This window comes from Tupaia chinensis, unplaced genomic scaffold (genome assembly GCF_000334495.1).
Source record: "Tupaia chinensis unplaced genomic scaffold, TupChi_1.0 Scaffold000232_1, whole genome shotgun sequence".
In the NCBI taxonomy this organism is placed as follows: domain Eukaryota; kingdom Metazoa; phylum Chordata; class Mammalia; order Scandentia; family Tupaiidae; genus Tupaia; species Tupaia belangeri.
Window position 1 is genome coordinate 1,751,743 of NW_006159708.1, and position 20,415 is coordinate 1,772,157.

The following is a 20,415-nucleotide window of genomic DNA, read 5'->3' on the forward strand; positions in this document are numbered from 1 at the left end:
TTTTTTTTTTATATTACCTAACATTCTTTCCCTGAGCATCATCACAACATACTAAATGTGGTTTCCCATCTAGGATAAACTGCATAGTGGCTTAATCGAGCATGTTATCATCAATAATATTCCATTTCTACTTTCATCCCTGTGGTTCTTGATCTAAGAAGCTTCTCTGGAAGAAACGACGAAAGCAGAGGGCGGAAGACTCCTGAATAGATAGGAGCTTGACTGAAAGCCCATTTGTAGGATTTATTACAGTTATTTCTTCCCATATTCCAGTTTCTTCTAAAGCTACAGTGACTATGTGAGATTGTTGGAATCAGCTTTTTGCCAGTCTTGTAGCTCATCATTCAGTAAATTTTGTAAATGAGAGCAGAAGTCTGATGATGCTGTGATATCCTAGAATACTGGCAGAGCTGTGTAGGAGACCCCCTTAGTGGTGATAAACACATAATTACCAGGGTCAGACCCCTAAATTATAATTCCTGCTCAAGTACTTTATAGCTATGAAACATTGGCCACATTAATTAATCCTTCTATTCCCTATTGTCCCATTTATTTATTTGTTTATTTATTTATTTATTGTGTATGTGGTATTTTTTCAGACAAAGTCTTGCTATATCGATCTTCTTGCCTAGGTCTCCCAAGTAGCTGGGACCATAGCTTAGGTATAAAACACCAAATACTGTAGTAATGTCTGAATACAAAGATGAATAAAGTATAGTCCTTGAGCTTAAGGAACTCACAGTCCAATGAATAGTCGATAGAACACAGGAAATATCTGTAGATCAGTTCATACCCTACTCCAGCTCTGGTCTGGCCAAGTTGTCAGATTGGGGAAGACTAGAGATGTAAGGTGTAACACATTGGTTAAGTTAGCCAGGCTATCTTGAAAAAGCAGACTTTTTACAACCCATTAGAATGAAGTCCAGGAACCATTATAACAATCTCAACTGATATTAAGGAATTTGATCACTCAGAAATCAGTAAGTTGCATATTCTTGGAGTCATGCTTCTCTTTCAACAGATTGAAATGAAGTGTTTTCAGGCTGAGTTGCCTTTGTAGGGATTCTAAGCTGGGTACTAGATGGGAGCTGTCTCTGGGTGTCCTGATTCCATAGCCAAGCAGTGAAGTTTCCAGTGTTTCTGGTAAGGTCCATCCCTGCCATCTTCACAAAGTCATCACCAGGATGTTGGTGAGCTGTGGGTGGAAGTGCAGGGGGATTCCATCATGGACCTGTCCATAAGACAGCACAGAGTGCAAGGCTCCATGTGGCCCAGAGCCTGGCTACAGACAGTGCAATGTTTACATAGGTCATCTGCAGAAAGTTGTTGATTGTATTAATCTCAGCATACTCTAACAATTGCACCATTTTGCTTGATCATTAGAAATCTGGGACCAGCAGTTGGCATAATGGCTATGTCGCTGGACTCCCATGTAGTTGACCACGGTTTGAGTCCTGGACTTGGTGGCTTAAACTCACACCAGGCATGTGTGCGTGCGTGCCCAAGATCCTGAGAGGAGAATGGAAGAGAAGGGATTGTTGCGTGGTCATCTCCCCTGGAGGGTGATTTCTTGCTTTCTGTTTCTCTTTGTCTTTTTGGTGAGCGCACGTGCGCTATAGAAAAAACAAAAAAAAACCAAAAAAAAACTCTCAAAAAAAAAATGACAATTGTAACATGAAATGATCAAGCCAGAGCTTACTGCGCAACGGATGATCATTTGCATGCATGTGTGCATGCATGTGTGTAAATGTAGTGATCAACAGTGAAATTGATCAGAATACTGAGGAAAAGCCAGCATCTCCTGAAGCACAAGTCATCATTTATAATATAGTAAACATATATCTAAAGACAAAGATAAAGGTATACACGGGTTCTGTGGAATTTCTCAGGCCTTGACTTTTGTTTTGAGATGTGCCGACCATCCATCTGAATCTCCAAGTATCAGCTCTAAAGTGAGGTTCAAGTCATGGCCACTATCACGAGATGCTGCCTTGGGCTATCAACTATCAAGTATTTGTGGCAATGTGCTTGAGAAAGTGAGGACAGGAAAGGTGAAAGGAATTGTGGGGAATCCAACAGCATCTGAAACAAATCCAGACAGAACAGTGTCTACAATGGAGTTAATGAGCCATAATTTACTTAAAATGACATTTAATATTTAGGGACACATTTTCTGTTCTACAGATGCTATCAAAGTATAAACATAATGCAAGAATAATGCTTAAGGGACTCAAAACATCACACAAATTGCCCGATGAAATGTGGCAAAATAGTCTGTTGTTATTGTCTGCTGGTTGGCAGAGATCTTCTTTTGTTGAACATTAGAATAAAGTGACATCACTTTGTCACTTAGCAAATGGTCCTCTGCTTTCTAAACTGTCCAGCAGATGGTCTAGGTGATAAAGAGCAGCCCCAGCGTGATCGTGTTTTGCTAGCAGACTCTACCCCTCACTGCTGCAATCATTCAGCTCCTCTCCACCAGGCAGCCTCGCCATGTTGTCATTCCTCAATGTCTCACACCTGAGGTCATATGCATCACAGTCAAGCCATACTGTGCTAAAGTTAAATTACCCACCTTCTTATTGTCAGCACCGCAGTGGATTTTCCTCTCCATTCTTCATATGCATCCTTGCTCTCTGCAAGGTCGGCCCCTCAATATTCCACACCAAATGAAAAAGCTCCAGGTCCAGAATTCTTGTAACAACTTTTGAGTTTTGTTCTGTGGAATGCTTTGTCCTCTTTCTCTCTAACCCCAGAATAAGAGAACTTAAAATTTGAGAGGCAAGTAGAGCTAAGAAACCCCTAGTTGCCTTCAAAGTCAAAAGAAAGGTATCACGCACCAGGATGAGTTTGCAAAAACCCAGAATGCTGAAGATTCTGCTGGACAGACCTTGAGCATGACTTCCTTCCCCATGCAGGATGGAAACCTGGGTTCATGCATCTGTGTTTACAATAGGCTGGAACAAGTGTGGGCCTGCATCTTTGGTAGATAGTTTCAAGCAGTTGACCTCTTCTCAAATGTGAAGATTTTTGTTGACTTTTATTGTCACTTTTTTTCTTATTTTAAATTAAACTACTAACCAGGATTTTTCCACCATGGTAAATATTAGGTGGTTGAGAAAGTCACATGATGTATTTTTCTTTGTTTCTCTAAGTAAAAATGCATCATGACTTTCTCAGGACCTGTGCATTTAGATGCAGCATCATTGTATCTGAAAATGCTTTCAATGCTAAGTGTCTATGAGCAACTTCTGAATGAATGCATATAGTTTGCTGATGTTAGTGATTATTTAAGTTGAACTGATACATGAAAGCAAGAAGTGACTCTGTTCTGGTTCATTTTAGACTTAGTACAAAATGAAGAGCAGAATGCTAAGATAGATGCAACCAATACCACATGATCATTGACAGTACCTGAAACCAGGGTCTAGCAATTTAGCTCATTGCTATTGGTGAGAGAGAGAGAGAGAGAGAGAGAGAGAGAGAGAGAGAGAAGAGAGCACCCTCTATGGGACATGATCGTGCTACAGTCCCTTCTCTTCCATTTCTTCCTCCTTTCAGGATTTTGAACATATATGTACACATGGTTGGTGTTTCTTGAGCTTCTGTGTCCAGGACTTGAACCTCAAGGCTGGCCCTGTGAGAACTGACTATTTTATCTATTAGGCCATGGAGCTGGCTCAGTCAGATCTTTTTTAAAGTTGCAATTTCAGGGGTTGGGGGGCGGGGTCTGGCAGGTGTGGTGGTTAAGGGTGGTCGACCGTGATTTGAGTGCTGGGCCTGGTGGCTTGCTTTCTCACTTTCTCTCTCTCTCTCTTTTTCTCTCTCTCTCTCTCACTCTGTCCCTCTCTGGTCAAATGAAAGTAAATAAATAAGTAAAGTTAAATAAAAACAATTCTTTTTAAAAAGTTATAGTTTCTATAAGAATTGATAGTTTCAAATGTTCAATGTGAAGTTTAATTTTTAGAATTCTAAGTACTACATTTTAATGTTTTCTTGATCATGTCAAATAGGAAAAATTTTAGAGGTCCTTTGCCAGAGATCAGAGTTAATAAAAAAGATAAATAGGAATTTACATTTTCTTTATGGAATCAATAGTCATGCAGTTGACTCCACATGTTCAACTGTGTGAGAAACAACACGCCCTTAGGTTTCTAATTTTGAACTTGAGTCCTCATTCTACTCTTCTGGCATAAAATTCCATCCCAGTTGGAGTTCCCTCCCTGCTTCCCATGGTCGGTTAATACTTCATAGTTCCCAGCAGAGTAGGACTTCAGGGAAGGCCTTCTGACACTCAATCTCAGCTGGCCAGCTAAGCATTCAGTAACTACATTTCAGATAAAGGGTTTCTTGTCCAAACCTCCTGCTCTCTCTCTCTTTTTAGAAATATTGATTTACTATCATTATTTTTCAATTTTAACCAGAGAGAGAGAGAGAGACAGAGAGAGGGAGAGCAAGTCACCAGGTCCGGGATTCGAACTGCAATTGGACATGTGGGAGTCCAGCTCCTTTAACCACCACACCACCTGCCGCCCCCCCCCCCATGGCTCCTTGCGTAAAAAATGCCCCCCCCCCCCCCATGGTCTCTTAGAGTAAAATATAATAGCTAGCTACTCCCATATTTAGCCTGAGACCTGACTCTTTGTCTTGATAAGTTTGGGGTGTATGGTCTAGGTGATTCTCTCAGAGAACCTTCCATCCTCCTGGAGCACTGCAAAGGAGCTGCGTGTGGGTCTTTGATGCTGATAGACCCTGCAGATCACCATGCTGTCTTCCTTTCTGTTTGAGAAATCTCTCTCTATGGTCTATTCTTAGAACTTTATTTTCAATACAATTATATTCAGTTCAAGTACCAGAAAACCTAATTACATATGAGCATCAGGTTTATTTGCTCAATGCAACAAAAAGTTTAGGGGATAGGCTAATCAGGACTAGTATGATGGATCAATGACATGAGAAAGAACTCGGGCTCTATTTATCTTCCTGTTTGCTACCCTTAAGTGTTGCTCATATCCTCAGAATCTCAAAACAGGTGCCATACCTCCAGGTATCACACACAATATTTGAAGAAAAATGAAAAGGTCAATAGCTGTATCAAGTGCCAGAGGCTGCACTAATTTGTTCTAGTGAATAGCAGTTGCAATTGGGGTAACCACCTGGTTAAGTTTAGAATAGCTCACAGTATTTTTTCGTGTTTTATCTGATTTCTACATAGGCAAAGGTGTGAGGATGGGCTAGACATAACTTCTCCTTCTTTCAAGACTTTGATGGTGCTATTAACTTCCCTTCCCACAAGATTGAAGTGTTACTTTTGGTTTACTAACTGGGTAGAAAGGAGAGGTTTTAAGGACTTCCATTAAACCCTTCTTACTATTAGGTTGTCAGGAAAATAATGACATATTTTTCTATGCAAAAATGTGTCTTGACTTTTCAAACAACTGAGTTTTATGGCCCTTACTCATGGGTCAAATATTGAATGTAGAGTTGCGTCTAGCTGACACATATGCCAATTCTAATTACATATTCAGGAAATATATCCAGAAAATAACCCCATTGTGTGTCCAGAGGCCAACATGGCCCACTGTGAGTCAGGGTAGAGCTAAGACTCCCATCTATCACCTGAACATCTATGGTCCCACTTTGACTGGTGGGACACGGTGGCATTTTCTGTCCCTGTGAATTAGCATCAAATCAAAGCCAGTGCCTATTAATACCTGAAAGGTCAGAGATTTGCCTTTTCCCAATGCATAGTCACGCCTGTAAATGGCAGCACGTCTCTGTGGGGAATGCTTATAGCAAGATTTATGGTCTATACTTGTTGCAATGGTCCAGGGTCCTTCAAGGGACTCCAGCCTCCCCTTTCGATCAAGGAGCTCTGAGCTTGTTAACTGAGTTAGTTCTGTAAACTGGTAGTAAGTCAGGTTTTGGGGATCCAGGTTTAAGATTTGTTTCTCAATTATACAGATTAAGCGGTAACTTTGTAAGCAGCCCATCTACTTCATTCTGCTTCAAAAAGATTTTTGCGGGCCCAAGTATTCTGATCACTATTGTATGTCCCTGCAGTGCTTTGTGCCAGGTACACACAGTTTGTTTTTTATTTATTTTTTTCTTCTGTGTAAAAGCAAGCTTTGGGAACCAGCAGTTAGCGTAATGGCTATGTCGCTGGACTCCCATGTAGTCGACCACGGTTCGTGTCCCAAACCCGGTGGCTTAAAACTCAAAGCAACCTGAAGAGTGCAGTTGGGAAAGGACAATTACTATTTGGTGGAGGGAGCACAGTTATGGGTCCATTGGACAAGTTCTCAGGAGTCTCACTAATTCGCACTGATTACCTAATACTCAGTTTCCTCTTCAGGCTGAAATTAAAAAGGAGGCTTGAAGATGTCTAGGATGTCTCTATTATCCAAACATGCTCCCACTTCAGAAAAGAGGACATCTGAGGTCAACTTACTGAGGGATCTACTTAATTATTAAAATAAGCGTACATTGTAAATGCTGTTGAGTAACTTTCTTCACATTTTCACACTTTTCGAAGAACCACAGAAGTTTCATTCATATTTTAGGCAGTTGAGTTGGTAAAGATCCAGTCTCTTTTTGGTGCACCTACTTTGTTTTTGGCAGTTGCTAGTCTGAGAGCCCATCATCTCCACTGAAATCCAGGAGCCCATTCCAGTGAAGGCATCCTATAGTCACATCTGTTACAGAGATGAACAACCTGAACAACCACAGAGCTTTTCAGTGATGTGTGTTCCCCTCACTAATTTATTCCTCATTGTTAGTGAAGGAAGTGTTTTCTTGGCTTTCTTGTGGAATGTTGTTGGGGGTGGGTGTGCATGATAAATTCAATCCAACATTCCTAGCTCCCTAAGCATTTGAATTATTTCTTTCATATCATGCCAGGGCAGCTTTGGCATCAACTTTAAGACACTGTGGAGTTCACATATTGGTTAACCAACCAAATAAAGTGTTAGAGGTACTTTCAGCCACATAAGTTTACATAACAAATCTGGAAGCTTTAGGAAGTTCAGTCCTGTCAACAAATTCAGCCTGTTCTAATGTCATACCCCTCTCCTTGGTCAAATAACTTATAGTTTATGCCCACATACTTTCCTCCTGTAGTCCCACAAATGGTTGCAAGTACTTGTAATTATTTTGGTCTCTAACTTATTTCTTCCTGGGTCATAATGTGTACCTGTTTTAGAGCAGGCTGAGATTTGATCTTAGTTTAGTAACAACTGAGAGTGGATGTAGTGTGTCTTAAGGAGAATGAGCATCCCTTTTCAAGACCTCTGCCTCAGATGAGGTTACTACATGGTTTTGACCACAGGAGGGCTAATCGCAAGTACCAAATATGAGCCATAGTGGTCAATGTAGCAGCCACTTGTGCTCCCAGGCACTTGCTCTAGTGGTCCCTTCATTCCAGCCAATCACAGGTGTTCTCTTGACTAATTATGATTTCACTGCATGCCACTAGCATCTCATTTCCCTTGGCAATGCTCAGTACTGCATTCAAATCTAGGGACAAGGGAACCGGCAGTTAGCGTAATGGCTGTGTCGCTGGACTCCCACGTAGTCGACCGCGGTTCGCGTCCTGGACCTGGTGGCTTAAAACTCACGCCGGGCGCGTGTGCGTGCGTGCCCAAGATCTCGAGAGGAGAATGGAGGAGAAGGGATTGCGGCGTGACCATCCCCCCTGGGGGGTGATTTCTCGCTTTCTGTCTCTATGTCTCTCTCTGTCTGTCTGGTGAGCACACACGCTCTATACCGAAAAACCTCCCCCACCCCCCAAAAAAAATCCAGGGACAAGACCAAATCAAACCCTGAAAAACCTCCCCCACCCCCCCAAAAAAATCCAGGGACAAGACCAAATCAAACCCCAAATCCCATCTTTTCAAGCCTATCTCTGAGACTCAGGAACCCATTTCATAGTATGAAGATCCAATCAGGAGATAGAAAATGTGGTAATTTGAATAGTGAAAGTTCATTGTAAAGAATTATCAATGTGTATTGGAGTAATGAGGAATTGGTTAAGAAGGGGTAAAAAGAATGCTAGATAATAGAGAAATAACAGATGTAAAGAGTAGCCACTATCTTCAGAGCTGAGATAGAGTGCCCAGGAAGGAACCCCTGTAAAGCTGATATCCAGACTTCAGTGGCAAGGGTGAGGCTCAGGCCATTGGACAGGATAGAAGTTAACTGAGGTGCCATGTCTCAGAACTCATAGTAAAAGCACTCTAGGGGGATTTTGGGTAAGCCCATCAAGGGGAGGTGTCTAGGCCACATTACTCATTGAAAAGTTATCCCCAAAATGCCTTGAGAAGCCTTTAATTGGAAGATACCAGCACTCCACAGCCAGCACTCTGCTCTGAGGCCAACCAAAGAGGGTTGTGGAATAAAGCCACCCCCAGGAAAGTGTCATGTGCTGCTACCCATAGGAGGCATCAGGGGAAGAGTGCTGCTGACACCAGGTGCTGCAAGGGCTAGGTGTTAAGAAATTGCATGTAGTAGGAACTGGGTGCTGTAAAAAGACAAACAAGCATACAAATAAAAACATGTTACATGATTCCAAACAAAGGATACCCAAACCAGGAAGAGAAACTCCTTCCTTATCTAGTGTCCCTCCAGAGCCCTCTCTGAGAAATGTTAATTGTACCTCTCAGCAGGGTGAACAGTCACAGAGTCCAGCTCTATTATTATGGAGCTGACAATGAGAGTAAACTTAGACCTGAGAGGTAATACATGGATAACCTCGAGTGGTACATAGGTACTCAAGGCTCCCCACAGGCAATAAGTTTAACCAGTGACACTAAAAGAGGACAGGGGAGTCTGGACAGAGAAACTAGGTTGATATAAGGAGTTCTTCCTATCCCCTAGCCTCTTTCCCCTCCCCTTTCTCCTCTTTTTTTTTTTTAGAGAGAGAGATTTTTGCTATTGGGCACATGCTCTCACTAGAGAGACAGAGAAACAGAAAGTGAGAAATCACCCCTGCCCCATAGGGGAAGGCCATGACACAGTCTCTTCTTCATTCTCCTCATGGGACTTTGGGCACACATGCGCATGCAGCTGGCATGAGTTTCAAGCTGCTGGGTCTGGGACTCCAACTACAGCTGGCCACATGGGAATCCAAGACCTTAACCACTGTGCCACCTGCTGGCCTTTTCCTTTCCTTTTTTTTTTTTTTTTTTTTTTTTTTTTTTTTTTTTTTTTTTTTTTTTTTAATTTGGGAAAGATGGGTTGGTTCTGGCATAGTATAAAACTTTTCTATTGACCCAGATACTATTTAAAAACATTTTTTTTTTTTTTAGGTTTTTGCCATATGGCATGTGCACTCTCTGGAAACAGAGAGAGGGACTATAAGTAATCACTCCCAGGGAACATGACCACACCACAGTTTCCTCCTCCATTCTCCTCTTGGGATTCTGGGTATGCACACACATGCATGATTTTCAAGCCAACAGGTCAGAACTTGAACTGAGGAGTTGGCCATGTGGGAACCCAGTGCCTTAACCACCATGCCACCTGCTGGGTCCGACTCAGATACTCTTTGTTGAGTATTGTTCCACAGAGTGTGGTGCTGTTCTGAATTGTGCAGGCAAGGGTATTACTGCCTAAAAATGACTTCCTTGTGGCACAATGCAGGCCCCATCATCAATAGCAGCACATCACTTGAGAAGCAATGGCCTAAGAAGCCTGGTTAGGCTTTCCCATTCTCCTTGTACCTCTTTGGAAACTGTTGTGACTCTCTTGCACTAGTGATTTCCTTAGGCAGTTCAGAATGAGGATATGGTGAAAGAGATAAGCAAACTTTTTTCCCCAAAAAAGGGCATGGGATGTTTAATAACAAATTGGAACTTCCATGTCAGAATAAGTCACTCTAAATACATCAGGAAAGGCTAGGTCGCAGTCATCTTTCTCACCTGACATGTGGCACCGTTGGAAACCCTTCCTGTTCACAACTCAGTGTCACTAACTTGAGGCAGATCTGTTTCTTAAATCAATCATTTTGGATAACAGCTTTTATGTCATGCCAGTTGGTATTATGGCATTTATTAAATCATATCTGCATCACCAAAGTCATGCTTCATTACCTTGAGGCAAGTGATTAGGCTATGAGAAAGGAGAAGACAACTGAGGCCTGGATGGTGATTGGAGAATGCTATTTTTAAATTTCTCAATATATTAATTCTTCTCTTACCTGAAACTGATGGGAAAAAGTTTCATTAGAAAGAGGGAGACAAATATCCCCATGGTAATAGGTGGTCTTCTGGGAAGATGGTGAATGTTTTGGGATTTAGTCTCATTTAATAGGGATGGCCGATGAAAGGGAGAGTAAGGAACTATATTTGCCATGTATCTATCATGAAGGTGTATTTGTTATTGCCAGAAGGCACATGCATTTGTCAGAGAGAGACAGAAAGGTGAGAAAGAGAAAGCACCCCAATGGGGCATAGTCATGCTGTCATATATACATAGTCATACATAATTCCTTCTCTTTTTATTCATCTGGGATTTGGGGCATGCACACACATACTTGGGGTGTTTTTTATGCTTCTGGGATGGACACCATGGTCAGCCATGTGAGATTCAGCTCCCTTAACCACTAGGCCATAGGCTAGTCCTATCATGTAGGCATTTTCATAGGCTCTTTGTATGTTTTATCTTATTTATTTTAATTAATACTATTATGCCTATTTTGGAGATATTAAGAAAGCTGCATATGTAAAGGTCATATATCTAGGAAATAACAAAACTATGGACCAGATTTACCTGACTCCAACAAAGGTACTGCTTATGCAACACCCTGAGAAACTCTTGCTATAGAGCAAAGCAGAGGGGACTCTAAGAGCAGGTGGTAGGAGCAGGTTAAGAAAGTGTAAGAGCAGGCTAAAATGCTGTAACAAAAACACCCTTTAATATGTGATGGCTCAGACACAATAGAAGTTCACATCTCATTCACATTCTCGAGCAAGGAAGATGATCCTCTTTAGCTAAAACTTGTCTACATGTTGTGGTTTAGGGACAAATTACATCTGTTTCTTAAAATTTTGGGTTGGTAGCCAGATGGTGGCCCAGCAGTATTGCAATGCTCCATAAAGCTGGCTCATGGGGGGAGGTTCTGCATTTGTGTCTGGAGACCTCCTTGAACATGCTAGATACGCACATGCCCATCTGCATCTGTGGGTGGCTGAATCTGGGGGTGGATTGTGGCGTCAATCCTGTTGGGGGTGACTGTCTCTTTGTTTCTATCTTCCTCATGGAAGAAATAAACTTAAAAGAAAAACAAAAACTTTGGTTTAGCAGGGACATGAGGCATTTTTACATGGTTTAGTAGGGAGGACTAGTTATATAGGCACAGGTAGATGCAAGTGTAGCTGAGAAACTGTGTCCTTGGCCAGACAATCAACTTCTGCTTATAGCAGAATGCTACAGAAGGGAAAAGTACTTTCTAAACAGCTCCATCTCTGCCACAGAAAGTCAGGTCAGGTCAGGAGACATGCATGCTGTCACTGTGACACTGCTTGACCTTGTTTCTGGAGTTTAAGCACAAGACTACAGCTTAGGGAGTGAAGCCTGGTGAGACTGGCCTCTGGTCCTGGCCCCAACAAAAAAGGGCATGTGCACACACCTACAGAAGAAAAGATAGAACGTCTAAAAAGAAAATGTTTTGCCATCAGTATATATGTAAATTTCTGTCATTTCCAAAACTTTTTTTTATGTTACAGTGTATTTTTCATTTTGAATTGTAAATGGGGTGCTTCTAAGAGAAGGAAAGGAAGTCAAGAAAGTACATACTTTTTTTAGAATTTTTAAGGCCTCTAAAAATTCCTTAGTGTGTTTCTGATGGTTGGTCATCAAGAAAGATCTAGTCATGAGGACCAAGACAAGGCCTTGGTTACTGGAGTGGGGGTCTGAGGTGGGACCTTGGTCTCAGGAAGAGGAGAGGAGCCAGGCCACCTTCAGGGCTCAGGACTAGAACCCTGGGATTACAGTAAGATGGAAGTGTTTGGCCAGTGTGTCATGGCCTGGATGTCCTATATCTGGTGAAAAGGGACCAGTGTTTTTTACAGTCCAAGATAGGCTGGTCTGGCTTTTTCTTTTTCTTTCTCTTTCTTTTGCTTTTGCTTTTCCTTTTCTCTTTTTCTTTTTTTCCTCTTTTTCTCTTTCTCTTTTTATTTCTCTTTCTTTTCCTTTTTCTCTTTCTTCTTTTTTCACTCCTCCTTTCTCTTTCTTTTAGTAGAGGGCACATGTGCTTGACAGAAAGAGAACCCTCCTCCCCCAAAGAATGGCAATCTGCACTCTCTTCTCCTTCTCCTCCATCTCTCTCTCCTGTTGTGCTTTTGGGCATGGACACACATACTCCCTGTGTTTTTTGTTTGTTTGTTTGTTTTTGTTTGTTTTTTAGAGGTTTTCCCTATAGGGCGCGTGCGCTTGCCAGAAAGACAGAGAGAGGCAGAAAGATAGAAAGTAAGAAATCACCCCCTGGGGGGATGGCCACGCCACAATCCCTTCTCTTCCATTCTCCTCTTGGGATCTTGGACACGCACGCACACGCGCCCAGTGTGAGTTCAAGCCACTGGGTCCAGGACTTGAACCGCGGTCGACTATGTGGGAGTCCAGCGACATAGCCATTACGCTAACTGCTGGTCCCTCCCTGTGTGTTTTTTAAGAGCCTGTTTCTGGGACTCAAACCCTGCAGTCAGCCATGTGGGATCTGCTACCCTAACCATTAGGCCCTGGAGCTGACTCAGGGCTGATCTTTCCTAAGGAGTGGTCAGGGACTGCAGGTGTGAGCAGAAGGAGAATGTGGAGCCAGGAACCAGGCAGAGTGGCATCTTTTCAGTGGTTAAAGATGAGCTAATAAGAGTGACAAGGACCAAAGTGTGATGTGGAGAAGGGAATAGCTTGGCTGTCAGTTACTAGAGGTTTACACTGTTACTTACGATACACATTTTGCCTTTACCCTTGCAATCTGCCTCAAATTATAGCACTCTCTTCTTTGTTGAAGGTCAACTTTTCTGTGCCTGCTAGCCACTGTCCCCCAACATAGCTAACAGAGCAATGGGAAGTGCAGGAAGAATGAGAGAGGAAAAAAGGTATGGGTAAAGGAAAAGTAAAGAGAAGAAATCCAGCAGCTCGGAGCTTTGGGGTCAAGTCCAGGTTCCCATTCTCTAACATTGCAGTGTGGTCACATTCACCTTCATGCTGGGCCAAAGCAGTGGCTTCTGTCTGGCCAGAAGAGTGGCCACAACACTCCAGAGTGACCTGGGAGGACTGGATGTCTTTGAGTTTTCTAGTCTGGGTCTTTCAGGTAGCCGAGCTTGACTCCCTTGGGGTGGCCTCAAACCCTAGAGATGCACCATCTCTTTGCTCAGCAGCTTTTCTTCAGAATGCGTTTTCCTGGCAGTTGTGCAAGGGGAGTGTGAGGGGTGAGGAGGCAGCTGGCTGTGCAGTCCTGAATTCTGCCATTCTAGGAAAACTCAGACACATGTAAGGACAGCTGCCTAGCTGCCAGTGTGTTTTATTGTACCATCCATGTGTTGAGCTGATTCAGGACCATGGATTTGATTCCAAACTTGACAGTTGTGCCTCAGCCTATAAAATATTTACATTGTTTTTCTAAATATATATTATTTACTGTATGATCTATAAAATATTTATATGGGAACTTTTTCCTAAAGGTACTGTTTTCTGAATATTATTTCTATACTATCGTATACTGGTGCAGGAGTCAGAGACCTAGGTTCTGTTTCTGGCTTTTGACTATGAGCTTAGGCAAGTCATTTCACTTCTCTGATTTTCTCATGTGTAAAATTAGGGAGGCAGGATTATGAAATATCCAAGATCCCTTTTAACTGTAACACTGCATGATTTGTTTTCTCTAGGCTGGTACATATTTCATAATCCTGCCTCCTTATTTTATTGCAAACAAAAGGCAGATTTGACAAGACAGGCAGGCTTCCACCTATAGTGATCTCTGAGCACTCTGTCTTGTCAGTGTTTCATCACAGCACACACAGGAGCACCTGCCAAGTGGAAGGAGAGCATCCGATGTAGATGAGAGTCACACCTCTAAACCGTAACAAGAAAAGGAAGTCAGGAATATAAGCAATCTTAGTGGTAACGATGGTTAACAATATGGGCTTCGGAGGAGGGCATATCTGGGGATAAACCCAGCTTTGCTTCTCACTGTTCTGTGATCTTGATCAATGATCTTCTTAAAGTGTGTTTAAAGATCTTTAAATCCCTGAACCTCAGGGTACCTGTATGCAGAATGAAGAGGTGAATATGAAACACCTCCTGGTATTGTTTTAAGGATTCATTCAGTTAGAAATGGAAACTGTGTTTTACATTTGATGCAGTATATGATAAGAGTACAGTAATATTACCATTGTATTATTGATTTATAAAAATTCATCTGTCAAGAGACTTCAAATGGCCTGGCTCCTGTGGTACAGTGGTAGCATACTGAGCTGTAGAGCTAAAAGCTACATGTTGACCATGGTTCGAGTCCCTAGCCCAGTCAGCCTGAAAACACATGGGTGTGTGTGCAAGACCAGAATCCTGGCAGACTGGACAAGAGGAAGGGGATCATGGCATGATCAAAACCTTGTGGAGGGTGCCTCTCTCTCTCTCACACACACACACATACACTATCAGGAACACAATCAATAAAAGAGACGTCAGATCTTGAAATATCTCCTCAAATAGCCTATCAAATTCTCCTTAAATAGAGCTTTCTGATTTCTAAATATTTAAAAATGTGTTCCTTTACCTCTTAATTTGTTGTCATACAAAGTAAATGATAATTGTGGAGAAAAGGGTAAAAATTTTATGGAGTAGGATATTAACTCATATTATTTGAATATAATTTGATCATTAGCCGGTACGTTAATTTATTTAATTGCAAGCTAAAGGGAGATTTGAAACAAATAGTGTATGAGGATGTCTTTGAATGTTAGGATGTTTCCTGCTAGTTTGCACGGGACATTCCTAATTTATGTTTGTTGGCCCTGAGTTATTATTTAAACTGTACTTTTTTTACTCTCAAAAGTGTGTTGGTTTAGACAAAAGTTACTCTATTCAAGCTAATTAAATGTTGGGTTGATATTTGTCACTACAAAAAGGTATTTGGGAACATTGTTTTCATGAAGAAGTCAAATTAAACATATATCATTTCAACTTTAGTTATTTTTCAAGGAGCGAAACCAGTAAGAGACTTGAATCTACTGAATATGGCCATTTAGAACTTTCCACAGGAATAGATGTCTCAAGAATGTCCCAAGTCAAAAAGTTATGCTGAAACAGTAATTTGAGGAAAAGAATTATAAAAACGTGGTAACATTGGACCAGTGGATGGCGTGGTGGTTAAGGTGCTGGACTTCTATATGACCAACCATCATTCAAGTCCTGGACCTGGCAGCTTACTTTCTCACTCTCTTTTCCTCTTTCTCTGTCTCTCTCTGCTCAAATTAAATGATAATAATAATAAATAAAATAAATAATTCTTTAAAAAATCTTGATGACGTTATTGATATTCTGATTCTTCATTTCTTCATTCATTTATGCATTCACTTTGTGCTAAGCAGTAAAGATACAATGATGAGAAACAGGTAGATGTGGTTCATTCTTGCCTTTCTGGGGCTCACATTTTACTAATAGACACAGGAAAAACAAGTTTCACCAGGAACTTTTCAATAGAAAAAAATTGAAAATTACGAACAGTTTAGTAAAGGATCAGAGAAAGACATAAGGCAGAAAGTAATGAAAGTATGAGAGGGAGATCTGTCTTCAGATAAGATTAGTTGGAGAAGATCTCTGGAAACTAGGCCATTTACACTTAAATACAGAGGGGTAAAAGAGGAAGAGCTACAGGGAAGAAAAGCTACCGCATGTGAAGACCCCAAGTCAGGAAGGAGTTGAGTGTATTTGGGGGAACTAAATTAAGATCAGTGAGGCTAGATATCACTGAGTGAAAAGAGAGCCTGGTATGAGATGAGGTAGGGAAGAAAGGCGAAGATCAGATCACGCTAGGCTCAATAGTATATGGTAAAGAAACTAGGTTTTGGGACCAGCAGATGGTGTAATGGTTACATCATTGGACTCCCACATAGCCAATTGCAGTTCGTGGTACGTGTGTGCCCAAGAATCCGAGAGGAGAATGAGAAGGAATTGTAGTGTGGCCATCCTTCTTGGGAGTGGGGGTGGGTGATTTCTTTCTTTCTGTCTCTCTGGTGAGAGCACACATCCTATAACAAAAATCTCTCTTTCTTAAAAAAGAAAGAAAGAAAGAAACTAGATTTTATTCCATGCAAAGTAGAGAGCCATAAAGAATTGTGAGCAGAGGAATGGCATGACTCAATTTATGTTTAATGTTGACTTGATTTATGTTGTAAATTGCTGTCCTACTGTGTAAAGAATAAACTGAATTGAGTGGGGGAGCAAAGTGGAAGGAGGGAGACCAGCTAGAAGATGTTGAAGTGGAACAGTGGGGATGATGATGGTGGTTTGGGCTGGTGTGATATGCTGGAGACAGACTTATTCATGACATTTTTCTAGTTGACTTGCTAGGACTGATAGATTGGATGTTGGCTATGCAGAGAAATGGAAAATTGAGAATGACCACATGGTTTGGCTGTAGATGCTGGGTGGGTATATAAGGAAGATATGTGGAGGTGGAAAGGCAGGTTTGGGGACCAGAAATCACAGTTTCTATTTTGAAAATGTTAAATTTGAGAAATTTCTGAGATATTCAAGTGAAGAACATCAACTAGGCAGTTGGATATGTAAATATGGATCTCTGAAAAGTATGAGCTGAAGTTATAAATTTGGCGCTCATTAGCATATCCATAGAATTAAACATTGGGAATGATGAGATCACCTAGAGGGAGAGTATAGACAGAAAGTGGAAGGTAGGAGGAGAGGAAGGAACTAGGAAGGAAGGGAAGAAGGAAGGACTGAGCACCGAGGAGTATCACCATGTGAAACTGAGGGGAGGTTGAGACACAGAGAAGAAAAATGAAAGAGCTATTGAGATGAAGAAAACTAAGAGTGAGTGAGAAAAGCCAAGAGGGGAGAGTGTTTTTAAAAGAGGAAGCAGGCAGATTGATTGAGCAGCCAAATAAGATGAGAACAAAGACAGCCATTGGTTTGGTCACATGGGTGAAGAAGGTTAAGGATCCAACAAGAGCAGTCCAACATTGTCTCTGGTATTTGAAATGGTGTATTAGGATACACTACTCCGCATAGATTTGCTTGTATTCACAAAGGCTAAAATTTCAAGTGGAAATTGGTGATCTTTTGCATTTGCTCACAAAGGCGTCAGCCCTAAAGCCTGCTGGGACCTTACCCCAGGCCTTGTGGAGAGCTATTGGAACCAGGCAGGCCTGGAATGGGTAGGACAGCTTTCACCTTTGTATATCACAGTTTATATAGCACAGGTTGGACACACAGTAGAATGTCCAGAAATGCTTGTGGACTGACTTAAAAAAAAAAAAAACAGAAAAAAAAAGAAATACACTGCAGTCCAAGCTCTTTCTTTAGTCTCCTTGTAAGAGGTGTTGTAAAGCATGAAGAGCAGAATCTCGTAAAAGACCAACATGGATTTCTTTAAAAAAAAAAAAAAATAGGGACCAGCAGATGGCATAATGGATATGTCCCTGGACTCCCAGTAGTTGATAGCAGTTTGAGTCCTGGGACCCAGTGGCTTAAAACTCACGCCAGATGTGTGTGCATGTATGCCCAAAAATCCTGAGAGGAGAATGGAGCATAAGGTATTACAGCATGATCATCCCCCCTCCCGGGGATAATTTCTTGCTTTCTGTCCCTCTGTCTCTCTGGCTAGCACATATACCCTATAGCAAAAAATCTCTTTTTCTCAAAAAAAAAAAAAGTATTAACTGCCTTAATCCTCTCTATTATTCTGTGGAGCAAGCAGAGATGTTACAGAATTATCATCCCAGTTTTAGAGATCCAGAAATTCAGGTTGAAAGACTAAGCAAGTTGGCCAAGACACAGTCAGTAGGTAGCAGAGCCAGACATTGTCCAGTTCGACTTCAGTCCAGGCCTGTGGTCCCGTGGTCTTCCCACTCCTCCACAGGAAAGAAACCTGATTCATGATCCTCATACCATGTTATCTCTCAGAACAATGGTCTGGAGAAGGAAAGCCATTCTCTTTATGCATTTCTTCTCTTGTTGGTTCTTTCTCCATTTCTGTGGGTAAATTTTCATTTCTTCCATTTCCTTTTTTTTTTTTTCCTTCTCATTCCTGTGCAGTGCCTGGAGAACCAATGAGGAATCAGGTCCCATCCTCTCCCCCTTCCTCGTGCCTTTTCATTCTCTGAATGGTTCATTGTTGGAGAGTAAAAGGAACATGGCAAAGGTAAATGGATGGCTTATTAGGCTGGAGGAAGGGGGAGGGACTGCACACAGACAAGGCCATTATGTAGGAGACTATGAGGGCTGTGCACATATGATTTAATTTTCAACAAGAGTCATAATATCACATTCATGTATGGGGCTGAAAAAAAACCTTTCTCTTAATTCTTTTGAATGATTAGAATCAGGTGGTCATACACAGTGTGGTCATTATTCCAAAAGGGAAACCTAAACAGGGGCATAAACAGTTCACACAGTTTTCACTCACTTATGGATGGGGGGGTTGCGGGAGGCCTAGCCAGGCCAGATGGGCCAGGGTCCCCAGTATTGCTGGCAGCATTACTGAAGGAGTTCTGGTGTACCAGCAATAGGAGTGCAGGGTGTCAGAGGCTCAAAGTACAGAAGGGGGCTGAGGGGATTTCTAGAGACCATCCCAGATGGATCATTTAAAAATATCCCTCCCAAAGCAGGACGTTCTGCACCTCCCTTGGCCGCCTGCACTCATGTCTCCAAGCTGCCCAGTGACCACAGTAAGAAAGGGATGGCTTTATAAAAATTCCTCACATTCGTACTTTAATTAAAAGAAAATCCTTTTATTTTCTGTAGCCTTTAAAAGCTTAATTGTAATAAATGCGGATATAAAGCTTTCCTTTGTATGCTTTTGCAACACAGGAAAACTGGCCACATTTCCACAGCGAAGTGGGATGTGACAGGGAGGGCTTCCTGAATGTGCTATGCAAATTTATGGAAACCACATGCAAATCAGTCTAGTTCTAGTGATCCAAAACAAACAAACAAATGATAGGCAAGAGTGATTACTGGGTCCCGAAGAAGATGACACTACACACAGGGTTGTCAGGTGTGCGTGTGTGCTTGTGCACGTGTGTGCATGTGTTTGTACAATAACAGAAAAGGTGTAGGGCAGCAATGAAACCTGAACACACCAAGGAAATTAGGACCTCAACTCTTTTTTTTTTTTCTTTTTCTATTTCCTGAGAGCTTTTTCCTGTCAAGAATAAAAATTATCATTGGAATAAAATAGGGTCATATGTACACTGAATTGTGTTGTGATATAGAAAAGGCACACAGGGCTGGGAGTCAGGACAGGAGCAGAGCTCCCCCGAAATGCTGGCAGTGAGGGCCCCACTCAGGCTGTGCTCTAGAACACCAGGCTCTAGCACCCTCTGACTGCATCTCTGGCTGTGGGAGAGGAATCTGAGGGGCTGGCTGCAGTTGTTCCTCTGGAGTTTGCACCCTCTCTGGCTAGCTTTGAACCTGGCCTGCTGGTTGTTGTTAGGAGGGTACTCTCATCAAGGGGGGAGGGACTATATTCCACAGTTTACTAGCTTGGCTTGTGCCATGTGGCTATCCCTATACTGTGTGAGTATCCTCTAAGTGCTTGAGCCCGTGTCAACCTTATTCCAAGCAAGTCTGGCCAGAGGACATTTCCGAGTCTTGGGCCAGCTCGAGTGGTTATGTCATCTTGGACAAATATGTTTCCTCTCTGGATCTTAGATCCCTCATTGGTCAATCAGGATCAGGGCAAGGTTGGACTGGGTGAGTGTTAAGTGCTTTGGAAGAAAAACATCTCTGAGAAGGTAGGACATTTAAAAATACTCTTCTGTGCCCGGTGACTCAGAACAGTGGAGATGTGGAAGAGGCCAGTTCCATGCAGGTTGTGGTTTATGAGGGAAAAGGAGTCTGTGGTTTAAAAATCTGTTATATTCTTCAGATGCTTTAATATTAAAATATAAGATTTATGGGACCAGCAGATGGTATAATAGTTACATCACTGAACTCCCATGGACTCCCACAGTTCGAGTCCTGGACCCAGCAGCTTAAAACTCATGCAGGTGTGTGTGTATGCATGCCCAAAATCCCGAGAGGAGAAAGGATTGAGGCATGACTAACCCCCCGGGCTATGATTTCTCACTTTCTGTCTCTCTGCCTCTCTGATGAGTACATGATCCCTATAGCAAAAATCTCTCTTAAAAAAAAAAAAAAAGATTTTTTCAGAAATGTAAAAGGGCATAACTGCTC

The 20,415-nt window shown here is 41.9% G+C and overlaps 1 long non-coding RNA gene across 1 annotated transcript in view; it reads left to right on the forward strand.

The window, feature by feature from the left end:
• LOC102475363 (uncharacterized) overlaps nt 1–20,415 on the forward strand; it is a 142,367-nt gene that overhangs the window by 119,269 nt on the left and 2,683 nt on the right. Inside the window, exon 5 of the long non-coding RNA XR_334529.1 lies at nt 18,274–18,379. This is a non-coding gene — a long non-coding RNA (uncharacterized LOC102475363). The remainder of the gene's footprint in view (nt 1–18,273; nt 18,380–20,415) is intronic.